The sequence below is a fragment of the Rutidosis leptorrhynchoides genome, chromosome 10 (genome assembly GCF_046630445.1).
Source record: "Rutidosis leptorrhynchoides isolate AG116_Rl617_1_P2 chromosome 10, CSIRO_AGI_Rlap_v1, whole genome shotgun sequence".
NCBI lineage: Eukaryota > Viridiplantae > Streptophyta > Magnoliopsida > Asterales > Asteraceae > Rutidosis > Rutidosis leptorrhynchoides.
The window spans coordinates 76,840,960-76,859,592 of NC_092342.1; positions in this window are offsets into that span (position 1 = coordinate 76,840,960).

The window sequence follows — 18,633 nt, forward strand, 5'->3', positions numbered from 1 at the left end:
TATTATGAAATGGTATGCATGCCTGTCAATTTTCGATGTAAAGAAAGTTTATCTTTTAAAAACGAATGCAATGTTTGTAAAATGTATCATATAGAGGTCAAATACCTCGCAATGTAATCAACTATTGTGAATCGTTTATAATGTATATGAACGGGTCCTTTCAGTTGGTATCAGAGCGGTGGTCTTAGCGAACCAGGTCTGCATTAGTGTGTCTAACTGATAAGTCGATAGGATGCATTAGTGAGTCTGGACTTCGACCGTATCTGCATGTCAAAAGTTTTGCTTATCATTTTGTGTCGAAAATTAACTACTTATCATCCTCAGAAAATTACCTGCTTATCATTTTTAGTCTAAGACACGTCTTGCTGTATTGATTGCATGAATAGTGTATAGACAAAAATTCATATCTTAGCATATCTGCTAAATCATATCTTATCGTATCTGTTACTTTAAACTTTGCCTGACATATCCCGCAAAGTCCTCCGTAATCTACGAAATCTTTTGATCTATATATATATATATATATATATATATATATATATATATATATATATATATATATATATATATATATATATATATATATATATATATATATATATATATATATATATATATATATATATATATATATATATATATATATATTCTATGTAATTAGAATACCATCCGTTAGCCAAAATCATTTCATATCGAAAGAAAAAAATCCTTTATCCAATCGTACGAAATGGAATTCGTCATCAGTTCAAGTCACTCAGATTCCGAAATGGAATCTCATTCAAGCTCCGAAAGCAGTGTGACCGAAATAGATCAACCAATCAGTCATCACCTATTCTGGATGAATTGGGGATGGGTTCGTAGCCTCCTCAATCATTGGAGACAAGAAGAAGGTGATCCCTTCCATCCACCACATTGCCCTCTTGATGAAGAACCTGAAGCACTTACCGGCGAACCTGTCCGAAACACCATTTTCTTGCTCATTTCCAGAGTATCTCGTCACGATTATATATTACATCAAATTTTAGATTTTATTTATCCGCTCGTCCGAACCGACAATCACCCCGGTGTAATAGAAGAAGTCAACGAGCTTCGCGCTCGGGTAGTGGCTTTGGAGAATATGGTGCAGAGATTACAAACACCAGCAGCAGCATCAGCAGCATAACCAGTACCACCATCATAAACACCAACAGTACCATTACCACCTCCAACTACAACCGCGTCGTAAACTTCAACTTCACAATCTGTCCCACGAGCATCAACGTCATACGCACCATAGATACCAAGGAGTACCAACAACAATAACTGACGAAGTATTAATTCATAACTTCATTGGAGAAACATTCCGCGGCGATTATGTAATCTCTAAAGTCTTAGAGATTATCTAATCTAGCTCTAACCATAAATCAGTTAAGCGAACCAAAATGATGGAAGGAAGAGTAGAAACCCTGACAAAAATGGTGTGTGATTAACAAGCTAAACTTGCTTTACCAACAACATCAATAGTACCATCAGCGTTACCAGCATCGTCAGTACAGTCAACATCCGAATCAACAACACCGATAACATCACAAACTCCGTCAGTTCAAGAATCACTATGGACATCATTACGAATCAATAACGTTTATATTGTATCAACGAGTTATGAAGAATTAACTCATTTCCTCTGAAGAAATTATATGTATATTATATATATATATATATATATATATATATATATATATATATATATATATATATATATATATATATATATATATATATATATATTGAAATAAATCTTTCAGTGCTAAGCTATTGTGTGTGAATCTTAACTACTCGGTTAATTCATATTACAAATATGCAATAATGTACGTCCTTCGGCCGCAACTTAACCAGCGTTAACTACAATCTCTGTCGCAATTCAACAAATTCCAATTCATAATAAATCAAGTATATATTTGATTTTACACTTTCATCATCAATGTACCCGAAACTTTTCAGATAACATCATTCGTACTTTGCGAAATTCACAAGAATTCCACGAACCGAACACCATACATCAACAAATAACGAAGTATTGATTCATAATTTTAATGTCATTAAAGAAATACTGCGTAAAAGTTATGTACTTTTTAAAGCCTTTAGGGATTATTCAATTCTAGTTTCAACCGTAAATTAAATGAGTTTAATTTAACATTAACTCATTAAATCTATGTTACATCTGAAGAAAATATACATATATATATTTTCATAAAGACTGTAATAAAATTCTTTTGTACAAAATATTAATTGTGAAATTTTTTTTTAACGGGTAGGTAATACCCGAGAGATATATAAATTCACAATTAATATGTTACATTCTTCGAATCTGATTCAGCAAATCATCCATTATACTCCCTACTTTCACAACAATATACATTCTTTTATAGAAATCAAAACAACCATACTCATTCAAAATTTAATTACATATTCTGATTTTGAAATATCAAAATTTAACTTGAGATATGACCAAAATCATCACTCTTAGATCCTTACATATTTCACAAGCTATATTTTGACTTCAAAACTGTGTTAGAACATCAAATGTATGTTAACGATTACAATCTGTGTTCAAACCCTTCGAAAATTTCTGAAGACACTTCGAATGATGAGCAATCGAGATGATGATCCAACCACATGTTACCCACAGTTATGTACCCGAAAAACTCTTGAAACCAAAGTAAAAGTTTAAACAACGTATCCGCGTCTGATTCTTTGGCATTTATTAGCAAAAATAACTTTGCGACTCCTATTCAAAGTAGCCAGTTTTGTCACAGCTCCAGCAAGTCAACTTCGACTTTTCAGTCAGACTAACCTTATTATAACCTTGATATATACACCATCGTTACCAGGGAACCTTTTATATTCTACCATATTATTAGCAGATGTACCAACAACTTCATTACCCTTTGACTTTAGCCTCTCCAAAAAGTCATCATAATTATTCATTGAAACCCCATCATTTACTCATTCGCATCTTGTAATGAGAATTGCCATACGAATCATTGGGAATTAACAATCAGTATTTTGAAATCTTGCAGCATGTCTGCGCCAACAGTTATATGTGTATATATAACGTCTATCTTCTGGACTTAATTTGAATGTGAAGTTTCTGAAAAACACTCCGAACTACGAATTGGTTCTCCGAAAATGGAAAAAATGCTGATGAAGCAGCAAAAACTATAAACGACTTTAAATGGTAAAAGCTGGATGATAATGATGAAGTGTGCTGGCAAAGCGCAGAAAAAGAGAAGTTTTGGAACTGGAAAACGGATTGAGCAAAGTAGGAAGGAGGCTGTGGACAAATTACAAAGACTGAACCTGACTTTAAAGGATCCAAATGATTCAGTACCTGCTGAAGTCATTAACGAATACCTTGCTCCTGACTCTAAACCCCTGCGGACAATATTCTTCATCATCCTCTGATATTAGAAATTCTAAAATATCATCATATCTTTCATTATAAATATCCTCCATATTTCTGAAGATATTTTCTTAATTTTTCTTATTTGAAATCATTTACCTCTTCGCGCTATCTATATTACATCATAAAAGAAACTATTTTAGTTTCTAAATTCTAAAAGATTCAAGTTTAAAATAGGAATATTTTGAAGTAGTGTTGAGAACTGAAGCATGAATTAGTATAATATAATGACACTTGATCAATGTGATTATATTACAGTAAGTCATGCTGAGTTTCTAAATGGAACGTGATGATTCACAGATCATAACATCATCATGTGCCATGTTATACGACTCTTGTATTCTATTTAACCTCTAAAATATCAAGACAATATTTCTTGATGATTCGGCCTTTTCCAAGGTATTCTAGTAATTTGACAAGTCAAGATCGTACCATCACAATTTCCTTCCTAGAACATTAACAATGTTCATTCCGAAATTCATATCTGTGAATTCTGGACCATTACAAGCGGTGCTTAATCGCAAGAAGAAGAAACGAAAGGACAAAACTCCGAAATAGAAATTGGGGTATAAATTGCAGCAAATAAAAGAGAGCATTAACTGTGAATGATAATGATTATAGAAGACAGAAGCAGAGACTTTGAAATATAAGGGAACATATAAAGATCAACGACAAACCAGAAATTATAAACCATATATCGATGCATATAGCAATATAAAGACACGGGAGAACTAGAAACACTATAAACCCAAGAGTATAGTAGAAGTAAATAGATTCTTCCGGCGGTAGATGAAAAAGAAGAATGACCGATATGAAAGTTAGAAGTATATCGAGAATCAGAGCTGGATGGAGCATATTGATGAATACTTTAAAATATGAGTTGAGGGGGAAAGAATAGAAGGTGATGAAACATGACTAGGAACTTAGAAATCAACAGATTTAACTCACACAATGGCAGAATAAGTGAATCAAACCCTCTAGTGAATAGGTTAAGTTTTTTTTTGATTAATTTAGTCAAACCACAACTAAATCAAGTGTGATTAGATCAACACGTAGAGCTATTATTCACCACATGGGTGATTTGGACTGAGAGAGAATCAGAGGAGCTCACTAGATCTGAGTGTGTGTAACAAATAAGAGGCTTAACCTAAAATGAAGAACATAAGACTTTATATACCCCTGTTGTTGACTCACCCATATGATTCATTCATCACACGTACGAGTTGGCTTCATCAGCCGTACGGGTGATCACTCACTCGTGTCTTCTCATTTAGGTTGTAATTGTGACTTAGCTCAGCATCAACCGTGCGTATGAGCCTGTCAGCCGTACTAGTGAGGCTTCACTCGTACGTCTGACTAAGTCTAACATAGTCAAACATCTAAATCTCGTTCCTGCAGTTCCTGTAACCACATACAAACACAGGATAATAATGAGCAATCATGGTGGCCTGTAAACTGTTATACCTGCAATGGATGTGGGTAGATGTCTAGGGACTTGCATAAAATGCATCAACAGAAGGTGTGAGTTGTAAGGAAACGAAGGAGGTGAATTTATAAGAAAATCTCCGACAGAATAATTAAAATGGACGATCGCATTTAAAGCGGATCCTAATTTCCTTGATTACCAGAGAGTCAAATCTTATTAAGAAGATTTTCTTCAAATCCCTTGAAATCTGGGAATCAATCATATCTACGTCAAATGATAAGATGAATCTACACTTACTCATTTCACTCTTCTATGTTAGCTTCATTCGTACTCTTCATATAAATGGATTGTTTATCCAAATTATTCGCTGATGATAAAACTCTAATTTTCAGCCCGTATGTATCATGAAAACATACTTATTATCATTCATTACCTTTCCACTTAAATTTCGGGACGAAATTTCTTTAACGGGTAGGTACTGTGACAACCCGGAAATTTCCAACCAAATTTAAACTTTAATCTTTATATGTTTCCGACACAATAAGCAATATTTGTTAAGTTAAATTTCAAGAATTTTAAACTATGTTCATACATTCATTCAACCTCGACCAAGTTCCAACGATTCACGAACCATTAAACGAATATGATTATATATGTATATGTGTATATATATTATAACTTGAAACGTAAACGAAATATTAGATTAAATACTTTATATGATTGTATCTGTTTCAAAATGTTTATCAATGGAATTAGAAGATAAGATCAACTGATTGAATTATCAGATATATTAAATTATGATTACAAGTCTCTGTTGAAAGGCCCACGTTGATTTGAGAAATCTTTCCATTTTAACAATATTCGGAAAATGGTAAAGTAATTTATAAATAAGAACAAATTGTCAATCATTGAGAACTAGACAAAGGATAGTGGAAGATTGAATCTCATAAAGACTCGATTGATCTATTTAGTTTCAAACGTACAAAAACGTTTTCAGTTTAAAAAGAACTTTATTATTAAAACGTATATAACTTTTATAAATATCTAGAACCACTTTTGACAACTCATTACTTAACTAGTATGATAAAGATAACGATATTTATATTTTATTTTATTAAATATATATAACGAATTAAATTAATATTATATATATTTATACGCGTATAATACGTACATAGTTTTATACTTTTACTATACTTAAACTTTACCTTTACTTTATTTTTACTTTACTTTAACTTTAATAATTCACTTTAATAATTCATACTTTAATAATTTATACTTTAATAATTCACTTTAATAATTCATACTTTAATAATTCACTTTAATAATTCACTTTAATAATTCATACTTTAATAATTCATTTTAATAATTCAAAAATCTATTATAAATAGAATTCAATAGGTTTCATTATTTCATAGAAACTTGAAAATATTTTTCTCTAAACTCTCTCAATCGATTTACATATATATATTTACTCCGTATTATTTCAAGATATTATTAGTATACATAAAATATTACGACGGAGTGTTGTCCGAGTGATTTCGAAATTGTTTTTCGAGTAGGATAGGATTAAGGAAATTATGGGTTATAGCTATGGAGGTGATTGAGTATGGTTCATGGGTATGCTCGTGAGGTCAATATAGTGTTTATCATTTCCGTTGCGTCTATGTACCTTTCCTGCAATATTGAATCTCAATATTGATACGTGAGTACTCATAATTTAACTTTTACATACTAATAGTGTATCCCTGACTAGTGCTCGAGTATTTAGGATTATGCATGCTTGTACTTTTGATATTGCCCTTAGACAGGTTAGGTTGAATCTTGAATTAGTTACACTTGCGGTTGAGATAAGGTATAAGATATGCATGTCCTTAGTTACACTTGCACTTGAGGTTAGGTTGAAAGCTAGCGAAAAATTAAGAACTTTTCCTTTAGATATCGAATGGTTTTGATGAACGTATTAGAAGTTATAATCAATTGAATTTTTGATATTTTTATTAAAAATGATTATTATTATCGTCGTTTTTATCGTCGTTCTAGTTTTATCTTATTATTATCATTATTATTATCTTTATCAATAAAAGAGATTTATCATTAAAAATTGTTTTTTTTATTACTATCGTTATTATCGTTAAAGTTATAATTAGTATTATTATTATTATTATCCAATTATTATTATTATTATTATTATTATTATTATTATTATTATTATTATTATTATTATTATTATTATTATTATTAGTATTATTATTATTATTATCATTATTAATATATATATATATATATCATTATTTAAAAATGGTTATTGTTATTGTTATTGTTATTATTATTATTACTATATTATCATTAAGATAATTATTAGTATTATCATTAATAATATTATAGTAACTATCATTATTAATATTAGTGTAATTAAAATAAATAATTGTAACACCTAAATATTTTGATTATTATTATTATCATTATTATGAACACGATATAAAAGACGATTAAAAGCTATTAAACAAAACGATTAGGAAATAATGAGTAAGAGTATCATGATGAAATTAAAATATTATAAGATATTAATTTAGATAAAATTATCGTTCTTATTATTTTTATCATTACTATTATTATTAAAAGTATCGTTAGTATTAAAACTATCATTTTAACAAAAATTATCATTTTAATAGAAATGTCATTGTTACTATAAAATATCATTATTATTATTATTTTAAATAGAATTATTATTTTAAAGATAATATTAAAAATTATCGTAAATATTAAAGTTATCATAATTAGAATTATCGTTTTATCATAATGTCATCTTAGTAATTATAAATATTGATATTTTTATAATAATAATTATTATTACAAAATAATACAACTTTTACTTACTATCATTATAGATATTATTTTATAAAATAAATATGTGATACAAACATATTTTACTACGTGTAATAACTTACTTTAATAATACCTATCATATTATCTTTATGATATTAAATGAACCCTATAAATTTTATTACTTAATATATATAAAAGTATATTTGATTATATAAATTTAATATAAAATTTTATTTATTAATAAATAAATTATATTATTTACTCTAATAAATCTTTTTAAAATATTTAAAAATATAAAACGACGATATTTAAACTATATATTAATCATGTATAGATTTTTAGAAATTATTTTGAGTCAAATTTACTTTTGTTGACTTTTGCATATTAGTCTCGAGCATTAGGATTGTGGTACACTATGACTTGACCTAATTTGTTAGACAAATATTGACCAACATATAAATATATATAATTAATTTAGGTTCGTGAATCCAAGGCCAACCTTGCACTTGTTCAATGATGTTATATGTATTTTTACTACGAAATACAGTATGGTGAGTTTCATTTGCCTTTTTACCCTTTATATTTTTGGGCTGAGAATACATGTGCAACTTTTATAAATGTTTTACGAAATAGACACAAGTACGTGAAACTACATTCTATGGTTGAATTATCGAAATCGAATATGCCCCTTTTTATTAAGTCTGGTAATCTAAGAATTAGGGAACATACACCCTAATTGACGCGAATCCTAAAGATAGATCTATTGGGCCTAACAAACCCCATCCAAAGTACCGGATGCTTTAGTACTTCGAAATTTATATCATGTCCGAAGGAGGATCCCGAAATGATAGGGGATATTCTTATATGTATCTAGTTAATGTCGGTTACCAGGTGTTCACCATATGAATGATTATTTTTGTCTCTATGCATGGGACGTATATTTATGAGAACTGAAAATGAAATTCTTGTGGTCTATTAAAATGATGGAAATAAATGATTATGATAAACTAATGAACTCACCAACCTTTTGGTTGACACTTTAAAGCATGTTTATTCTCAGGTGTTAAAGAAATCTTCCGCTGTGCATTTGCTCATTTTAAAAATATTACTTGGAGTCTTTCATAGCATATTTTGAAGAACGTTGCATTCGAGTCATTGAGTTCATCAAAGATTATTATTAAATCAATTTATAGTTGGATAGTGGATATTATGAAATGGTATGCATGCCTGTCAATTTTCGATGTAAAGAAAGTTTGTCTTTTAAAAACGAATGCAATGTTTGTAAAATGTATCATATAGAGGTCAAATACCTCGAAATGTAATCAACTATTGTGAATCGTTTATAATGTATATGAACGGGTCCTTTCAAAGTATCACTTTACAACTTATAGTTAAGCAAATTGCACATTCGCAGTTTAAAGCATGCCTTCGAAATACGTACATCGTAGAAAGATTCAACTATAGCTCATAGCACACAAATCATTAAATTATGAACAGCTCCAGATCATAACTAAACTTAAAATCGATTCCAAAAAGTCCAGCCAAAGCCTCATATGATATATAAAATTCAGAAGTCAAAAGGGGTCTAATTACGGTTTACTAAATCAGTTTCAGCAAGCGCATCAGTATTGAAATATTTATCAGAAAATATAGAAAATAGATTTTGACAAACGGCCAATTGGAGTCATCTCAAAACATTCCAAAATATTAGTGGTAAAATAATCAAAGACATCTCTTTAGCGAATTCGTACAGTTTAATCAATCTTTACAGACCTTCCAGTTTTGTTCATCAAACAGATATATCACATAGATGAGCATATATCTCATGTCAATTCATGTTTTCATAAGTTCGCATACAAATGAAATACGTCAAGTAATGTATAAACTAACATATTCCATAAGATCAAAGTCTCAATCAATACCTAGTTCACTATAGAAATTTATATGTAACTTTGAAAACTGATTCAGCTCACTTTAAGAACCAAATCTTCGTTTTGACATAACGGAAGCATTACATAACCTTTTGACGCAAATCTTAAGTCCAAATTGCATACCTTTTCATAAGGAATACAGTAGTACACTTTTTATAAACTAAAACACAAAGCATGAAACTCAGAAAATTCGGATATCATGTGAAACCCTAACGAAACTTCGATTAATCATAACTTAAGCATCCGGTAACGAGATCAAGCAAATCCAAAGTCCAAATTCAATAGTTTTTTGATACCTTTCCATCTATATACATTATAAGATCAGTCCACAAGTCAATTTTATCACATCATTAAAATAAAATTTTGTTTTTATGCAAACAACGTTAATCGAGCAATTAAACGATAAACGGTAATACAAGACATCATTAATTGAGCACTAGACTTGATTACACTATGTAATTGCATAAAAATCTGATCTAAAATAATTAGGATTTTCAATTATACCTTAGAATCACAAATTGCAAGTACGCGTAGAGAACGAAGAAAGCAACAACTTTAATGCACGGGACTTGATCTAATTTTGAAGTTTGAGTGGTGATGGTGATGGTGGATGTCGACGGCTCAAAGGGGGAGGGAGAGGAGCAAAAACTCGACCAAAATAATGGGGGAATGAGGGTTTGTGATTTAATTCTAAGTATTTACAGTTAGGGCCTCTAATTAAGGAAACTAATGATCTTGTAGCCCAAGCTAAGTCCAAATAGGGGAGTTTCATGGGGGGTTTGACCGTGGGTCCACTAAGGGGGCTCATGGGTTCGTTTTTGATAAATACTCATAAGCGCGTGGTCCATTTCGAGTGCCGTTAATCGTACCGGGCCTCCGAAACGTTAACTAGTCGTTGAAACGAAATCACCGAATTTAATCCATTAATTAAATAATAAATTAAATAAATTTTTCTTAAAGTCAATAATTATTGAAAATAATTATTTCGTCGTTTTTCCGAGTTACGTAAACTGAAAACTTTTCTAGGCGAGTAACTTAATCGTAACGTTTTCTAGGTATTCCGCTACCCGAAATAAGTTGATAAATTAATGTAACCATACTAATTCAAGTAATCCACTAGGATCAAGTATGCATTTAAATCAATCAAACACATAAAGTTCTAAGTAATCACCGTTAAATATTTAACGGACAAGTAAAGTTAGTAACGGAAAAAGTCGGGTTGTTACAGGAGCCGTTGTCACCAAACTTCTTCGTCGGATGCATATTTTGTGTAGTATTAAGGGATTAGGATATCGAAGGATAACTGAGTCAGAGGAGATCGGGTATAGATTGCTGCACACCTGGTAGTACATTCGGGTAGAGGATCAACATTTGATAGTTGTCGCTAATCCGGAAATTGCAGATTCAGTAGATCGGATTGTGCCTGGTGTGACAATTAGAGGATTTAGACCTGACCCGAGGACGAGGGATGGTAGGAGGCGACGAGGTTCGCAGGAGCTGAGGGATGAGGATGATCCCACAATGCATGGTGGGCCCACTGATACTGACACCTACCGACGCTCATCAGTATATCAGGAGGATATACCACGCTTTGAGCCGTATCAGTACCACATGGGGGATTTTCCTGGGCAGGAGAGATGGTTTGCTGAGGCTGCTATTTTTCAGAATCTAGATCATTTCACGCATTATGCAGCCAGCCAGCTTAATATCCCACCATACCCTCACCAGTATCCTCTGATGTTCACCCATAGAGAGCCTAGAGGAGCAGGGACTAGTTATCAGCATCCACCACCTCCTCCTCCTCCTCAACATCACTACAGCCAGCACACTGTCATCCCATCTCCACCAAGGGAGCATAGCACAGGGCATGCGGATATGGTCAACAACATTTTTGGCCAGAACCGCGTCAGCACACACATAGACACATTTACCACTGCTCAGACTAATGCATGGGATCAGGCTGCAAGCCAGAGTATGGCTGAGGATGTTACACAGGGTATGGGAGGAATGGGTATGCATAATGATTGGGGTCGAGAGCTGCATGAAGGACAGGGATGGCGTACAAGGCCCATGATTCATACCAGCACTTCATCACTTACCGGATTGATTGCACATTCAGACGAGGTTCGTTTTAGGATATCTTCAGGAGTGAACACTTCAGAATTGGCACGACAATTCTCTACCGATGAAGAAATGGAAGACGAGGGACAATCAGTTCTTAGACACCCGAGACAGCCCTACACGAGCGTGTCATACTCTCTTTCGCCACACCAACTAGATCAGCCATGATTCTCCCTATCTCTCTATTTTATTTTATGATTACCTGTGATGGTATTACATTATAACATTATGTCTGTATGCCCAATCTTGGGCATAACTACTTTTTTTATGTTTAAGTTTGTATGATATGGTAGAATAAAATTGCATTAATAAACGTCACAAAACAAATGACGATTGAGACCGTACAAGACAAAAGCACAACTTGGAGCAAGGACGCACTGAACAAGAACGGCTCCAGAACGAGATTAGAAGAAATCATAATCAGCGAACCATCCATTACACGCCTTGCAGCCATAGGGAAGTACTACGTCTTCACCGCTATTCAATAGAATATACGCAATATACTAGACCACTTTAAGCACTAAGTGTGGGATTGGCAAACCCACCAACATAACCTTTTAATAACAAAATATCTCTTTCAAAGCCTAAGTGTGGTATACGCCGTATCCTTAACATTGAGGACAATGTTATTTTAGAGTGTGGGATAGCAAATATTGCACAGAACGATTCTCGTAAAATCCTCAAAATGTTTATAAAACTAAACTTTTCACAAAATTTAAAACTTTTCGAGCCTTAAAATACTTAGGATTACAAAATTCTATAAATGATCAAAAAGTTTTTGTTACAAAATAGACAATAGGGTAAAATAAGGTCAAAACTTTTTGCGAAAACCGAACGAAATTATCCAAAAGAGCATTGCATAACGAAAGGCGCAATTCGACCCATTATAATTGCTGTGAGGTACCCCAAATAAGGCCTAACAAGCACTCATTTTTAGTGCTTCACTATATTTCCGTTTAGTGCACTGATGTTAGCATCTCTGAATCAGAACTTGCTCTTTATCTACATTTCGGAATCACACCTTTTGACGAAAACTACTAAGTTAGAAACCTCGATTGTTCGTGAAGACAAAAACACCCCCATTAAACACCTTCATTTTCATTTTTACTCCAAACCACCACAATTCCATCTACCGGTACCTATTAGTTTCACTCACTTCATAAATAAAGAAATAAATCCCGACGAAATCGTCGCTTCTAGAAAATTCTCTATAAAAACCATTAGAAAAATGCGAGCATCCAAGTTAAATATCAAAGAGAACGCCAACAAAAGGAGACCTCGAAGAGAAAAGCAAAAGATGCTTGCCGATATATATATATATATATATATATATATATATATATATATATATATATATATATATATATATATATATATATATATATATATATATATATATATATATATATATATATATATATATATAAAGTTTTTGAGAAAAGGAGCGGAACCAAAAAGATTCGATAAAAACTTCTGGCAGTCAAAAAGAAGGATGCTCGACCTGAAATTCTCGACAAAAAGCTGAAAGGATTATCAAAAATCGATCCTTAAAAACTCCTATCTATCCAATCCTTTTTCACCATTTAACCTCCAAAGTCACCATCGCTTCACGGTATAAGCTGAGTCTATAACTGAAAATTCTGTCAAATAAGTTATAAAGATTTGAGTCTTGATCCAGCCTATGACGAAGAATGCAAACATGAATGGCTATGAGCAATTTCATTTCTTAGAACTATAGGACACCCGATATACTTTAGTGAATTGAGAGACCCGAGCGAGATAGCCTCAGTTATGTAACCTCCTCTCATGCTTGCGGAAAAAAGGTTCGGGAATAACAAAAAGAGTAAAACCAAGTTTTCGCTCCTACATCTTGCAAAACAAAGATCACTTGATCACTATGGATAAAAATCTTCAGTGCTAAAAGCTCGAAAGTTTGCTTGAGAACAAGCAAAGTCTAAGTGCGGGATATTTAATATCGGCAAAAAAGTCAGGTTTTTACCCCCGATATTGAGCCCAAAACCATAAAGTTCCAAACTTTGTCGGCAAAATAATCGCTTTTTCTATTAATTCTGTAGATCAAGTAATTACGACAACGATGCAAAAAGAATCAAGAAAATCGGAGCTAAAAAGGAGATTCTAGAGCGAAAATGGTGAAAGACGAGAAATCAAGTCACAATCCAGGAAACAAGCTGACCAGGGCAGGCCAAACGTCTTGCCAAACAGCTTGCCAAACGGCGTACCACAATGGAAAATGGCCTGCCAAACGTGCCATGTAAACGGGCATCACAAACGGGCAGCCTCAGCAAACGGGCACTGCAAACGGCTTACAAACGGCCTGCCAGCCGCTTGCAGGAAAATTTTAATTCTATTTAAAGGCTTTTTGTCATCCATTTTCAGCACATCTCTCTTCACTCTCTCACTACAATACACTTCCTCACTAGAGCTTTCAAGGCCTTCTCACCTCCGAGCAGGAAATTAAGTACCCGGAGGCGAATGCCGAAGATTGTAATAGGAGCGGTCTAGAGGATGTCAGCACTTGTAATGGTCTAGATCTCGTCTGTAAATGGTGAACGCTTTCCTTAATTTAATAAAGTTATCTTGTTATTTTAAGCTGCTTTCATCTTGCATGCTTATCTATCCGTTACAAATGTTTATTACATGTTGAATATCTTATCTGAAACTTATGCTATTGTTATGCTGAAACCTTGACTAGAAGTCTAATTTACGGATCACCCTTTCCGCTTATTCACGTGGCTATAACCTAGTATTAGGACTTGATCAACCCTAGGATACGAGGTAAGTAGTTATGTGTGCTTAACGTCACAATAGGGATATAGTACCTACGTACGAATAACCACTTATTCATCGAAGAAGAGCTGCCCATTTATGTTGTGATCAGAGTAGGCAATATAGAGTTCAGTGAACACTGGCTTGCTCAGAAGCATGATTCACATCAGAAGCAACGTTCTTGAGATGTTGTAAGATGATCCGGGGTTGAATAAGTGATCGCAAAGGAGAGACCTCTAATTCAATTAGCAGTACCTTAGAATATCTAAGATTGCACATCTGTTAATGTTAAGGCATAGCTTAGTATTAAGTGGCGGAATATTACTGTAGTTAGATCAACTAGGATTAAGAAAAGCTGAGACTTTCCTTTAGGGATATACCACTTTATTCATTTACCTAGGATTCTATCCATAAGGTCATTTAAACCTTCTGAGGTTAACGTTGGGAGTAGGTATCCGTCTTAGCTAGAATCCTCAAAGCTTAAACTCTTAGTGACAAATCAGTTAGGTTCATTGCCTAGTTGATTGAGGTTTAATGTCTATTCTAGGAAGTTAAACTCTCATGATAGTTCCCCATCAGGATTCTATTCTTCATATCTATCCATTTTTATCTTTATAGTTTGCATTACTCTTAGTTAATCTTAATCTATCACCACTTGTCACTAGGGTTAACTATTTAGGCACTTTTGTTCCACGTTACCGAGCAAACATACAAAAATACGAACCTGAGTTATATTTACCACTTACTCCTTAAAAGGAAGACAAGTAGGTGAATTATAGCTCGGAAACCCAGCTAAATATAAATAATAAAACCATTACTCTCTTTTGATAACAGATTCTGACGTGTTGCGACCTAACGACACCGCATAAGTAAAACTGTCTATTTTGGCCATATCAGTTCCCCTCTTGTAAACACCATCCACTATTGATCCAAGCATAATTCAAGTGTCTAATAGCAAGGTCACCAATACTCGAAACATCAAGTGTGTTCCCATCTGCAATTCGAACTCTACCGGAACAACACCTAAAATTCACCTTCTCATTCATGTATAAGGTAGCATGATATGAGGCACCCGAATTTAAAACCTAATATCTTCCAAGAACCTGCTCTTGGTACATCAACACATCCTTGATCACCACGGTCTTCGCGCTCTCGCCCGAGTTTAAACTCGGGCACTTTGACTTATAGTGACCAACTTGTTAAAAATTCTAACACGCCACATTATTAATCCTTGATGGACTTCATAATATAGCTATCCCACTACTGACATTCAAAAATGAATTCTCACATGAATCTTTACTCCTAATTCCTTCATTTAGAGTTAAATTATGGATTCCTTCAAAAGTAAGCTTAGTAGTTCCGGTTGAATTATTAACCACTATCACAGTGTTGAGGAACCCTACATCATCTTAGCATTGAACAACTGTCGTATCTAGAAACCTTGTTCAAATTGGATGGATATTCATACATGTTAGATAATGCCGTAAGCAATCCTGCAGTTATGATTTCACCCACAATGTTGTAAGCAACATTCTTGGCCAGAGAAAGTTGAACAACCCCGAGGGCTTTCCTATCCAACAAATCACACTCACCTTAATCCATCTCTTCTGGTTTGACCCCCAATAACGACTGATAAAGCTTCTTTTGATAGAAAAGATCTTCAATTTACATCTTCTATAAGCTAAAAACGGACCCATCAAAGTGATCAATCTTCATATCACTCTTATCTGCCATTCCCTTGAACACGTAATTTATGCTCTGATACCACTTGTTTGGAACGTATGAGTGAGCACTAACAAGACTTCATAAGGACCCACAAGATAATAAACAGAGAATTCTAAGTGAACACAGGAAATAATACAAGAAGGAAAAAAACACGAGAATATAACACGGTTATATCCAATCTTGCTATTGGTTTAATTCACAATTAACCAAAGAGAATTCTTAATAAAATTTCGTTAGTATTATTTATAGGTTACATATGGTGGTATTCATAGTGTAAATGAGTTAGAATCATAAAGGGATTAATAATCCTAAATAAGCTCAAACTGCTGGCTCGACCATTGTCGCAATCGCAACACTCTTTCTCACGGCCGCAAGCCTTATAGCTCAGCAAGTCTGATTCTGCATTTGCTGTTTCGCAAGCACCACAACTATAGTCTGGTCGCAATCTTCACTTCGCGAGCGCGATCTTATTAACTCTGATCGTAAGATCTGCATCTGTTACACATTTATGTTTAACTTGACTTCGCACGCAACAGAAAAGAGTCTAGTGTAAACGGGTGAATGAATAAAGTTTTTTTTTTCATTTTGGCTGGGAAATGAGAGTATTTTTACTCATATTTATGAGACCTAGTCAGGTAATTCAAGGATCATTTACGATATTTTTCTTGGCACCCTAAGATATCATATTTGAACATTAGCACTTTTGTGAAGTAAATGTTTGAAAACGCAAATTCTACGATCCCTTAAATAAAGCTCCATCATTGGATTAGAATATTTATACAAGTGCTTCCGTCCCAATTATTAATTGTCTATATTATCATTTTAGTTTGCCCCAAAATAAAGGACTACTTTCAAAACTAGACTATCTAAATTTATCTTTCTACCCTTATTTAAACGTTCTCCTTAGAGTCTATGCCCAAAGTAAAAGACAAGACTAACATTTAACTTAATTCTCTCCTATATCTTCTACAACACACCTCTCTCTTTCGTTAGTTCTTTCAAATTTGAACATATTGCATGCCTTTCTATTGGTATAATTTAAGGTATACTCTTTCTTCATCTTATTTTTTCATCTAAACTTTGCATCTTCTCTAATTCCTGATGCATCTTTCATCATAATCTATTTTTCATCTTCATGGCAATTTTAATGTCTAATATTCAAGATTGTAACTTCTAATAAAAGGGAGTTTAAGCTGATATCATCATCTGCTTCTTGAGTTGTACCATATGCTTGAAAGGATATACCTAAATTATTGTAATGATGTCATAAATATATTATTTAGTAAATTACTTTATTAAAATAAATAAAAGGACAACAAATAATGAGATATTTAAAAGTGCATATATCTATCATTATTAAATACTCCGTATATTAAATACATCACACATCTTTTTAACCTAATTCTCTCTTATATCTTCTACAACACACCTCTCTTTTTCGTTGGTTCTTTCAAATTTGAACATATTGCATGCCTTTCTATTGGTATAATTTAAAGTATACAGTTTCTTCATCTTCATTTTTTCATCTAAACTTTACATCTTCTCTAATTCCTGATGCATCTTTCATCATAATCTACTTTTCATCTTCATGACAAGGTTAGTGTCTAATATTCAAGATTGTAACTTCTAATAAAAGGAAGTTTCAGCTGATGTCAACATCTGCTTCTTGAGTTGTACCATATGCTTGGAAGGATATACCTAAATTATTGTAATGATGTCATAAATATATTATTTAGTAAATTACTTTATTAAAATAAATAAAAGGACAACCAATAATGAGATATTTAATAGTGCATATATCTGTCATTATTAAATACTCCGTACATTAAATACATCACACATCTTTTTAACCTAATTCTCTCCTATATCTTCTACAACACACCTCTCTCTTTCGTTGGTTCTTTCAAATTTGAACATATTGCATGCCTTTCTATTGGTATAATTTAAAGTATACTCTTTCTTCATCTTCATTTTTCATCCAAACTTTACATCTTCTCTAATTCCTGATGCATCTTTCATCATAATCTACTTTTCATCTTCATGACAAGGTGAGTGTCTAATATTAAAGATTGTAACTTCTAATAAAAGGGAGTTTAAACTGATGCCATCATCTGCTTCTTGAGTTGTACCATATGCTTGGAAGGATATACCTAAAGTATTGTAATGATGTCATAAATATATTATTTAGTAAATTACTTTATTAAAATAAATAAAAGGACAACAAATAATGAGATATTTAAAAGTGCATATATCTGTCATTATTAATTACAAGGACAACAAATAATGAGATATTTAAAAGTGCATATATCTGTCATTATTAAATACTCCGTACATTAAATACTTCAACATCTTTTTAACCTAATTCTCTCCTA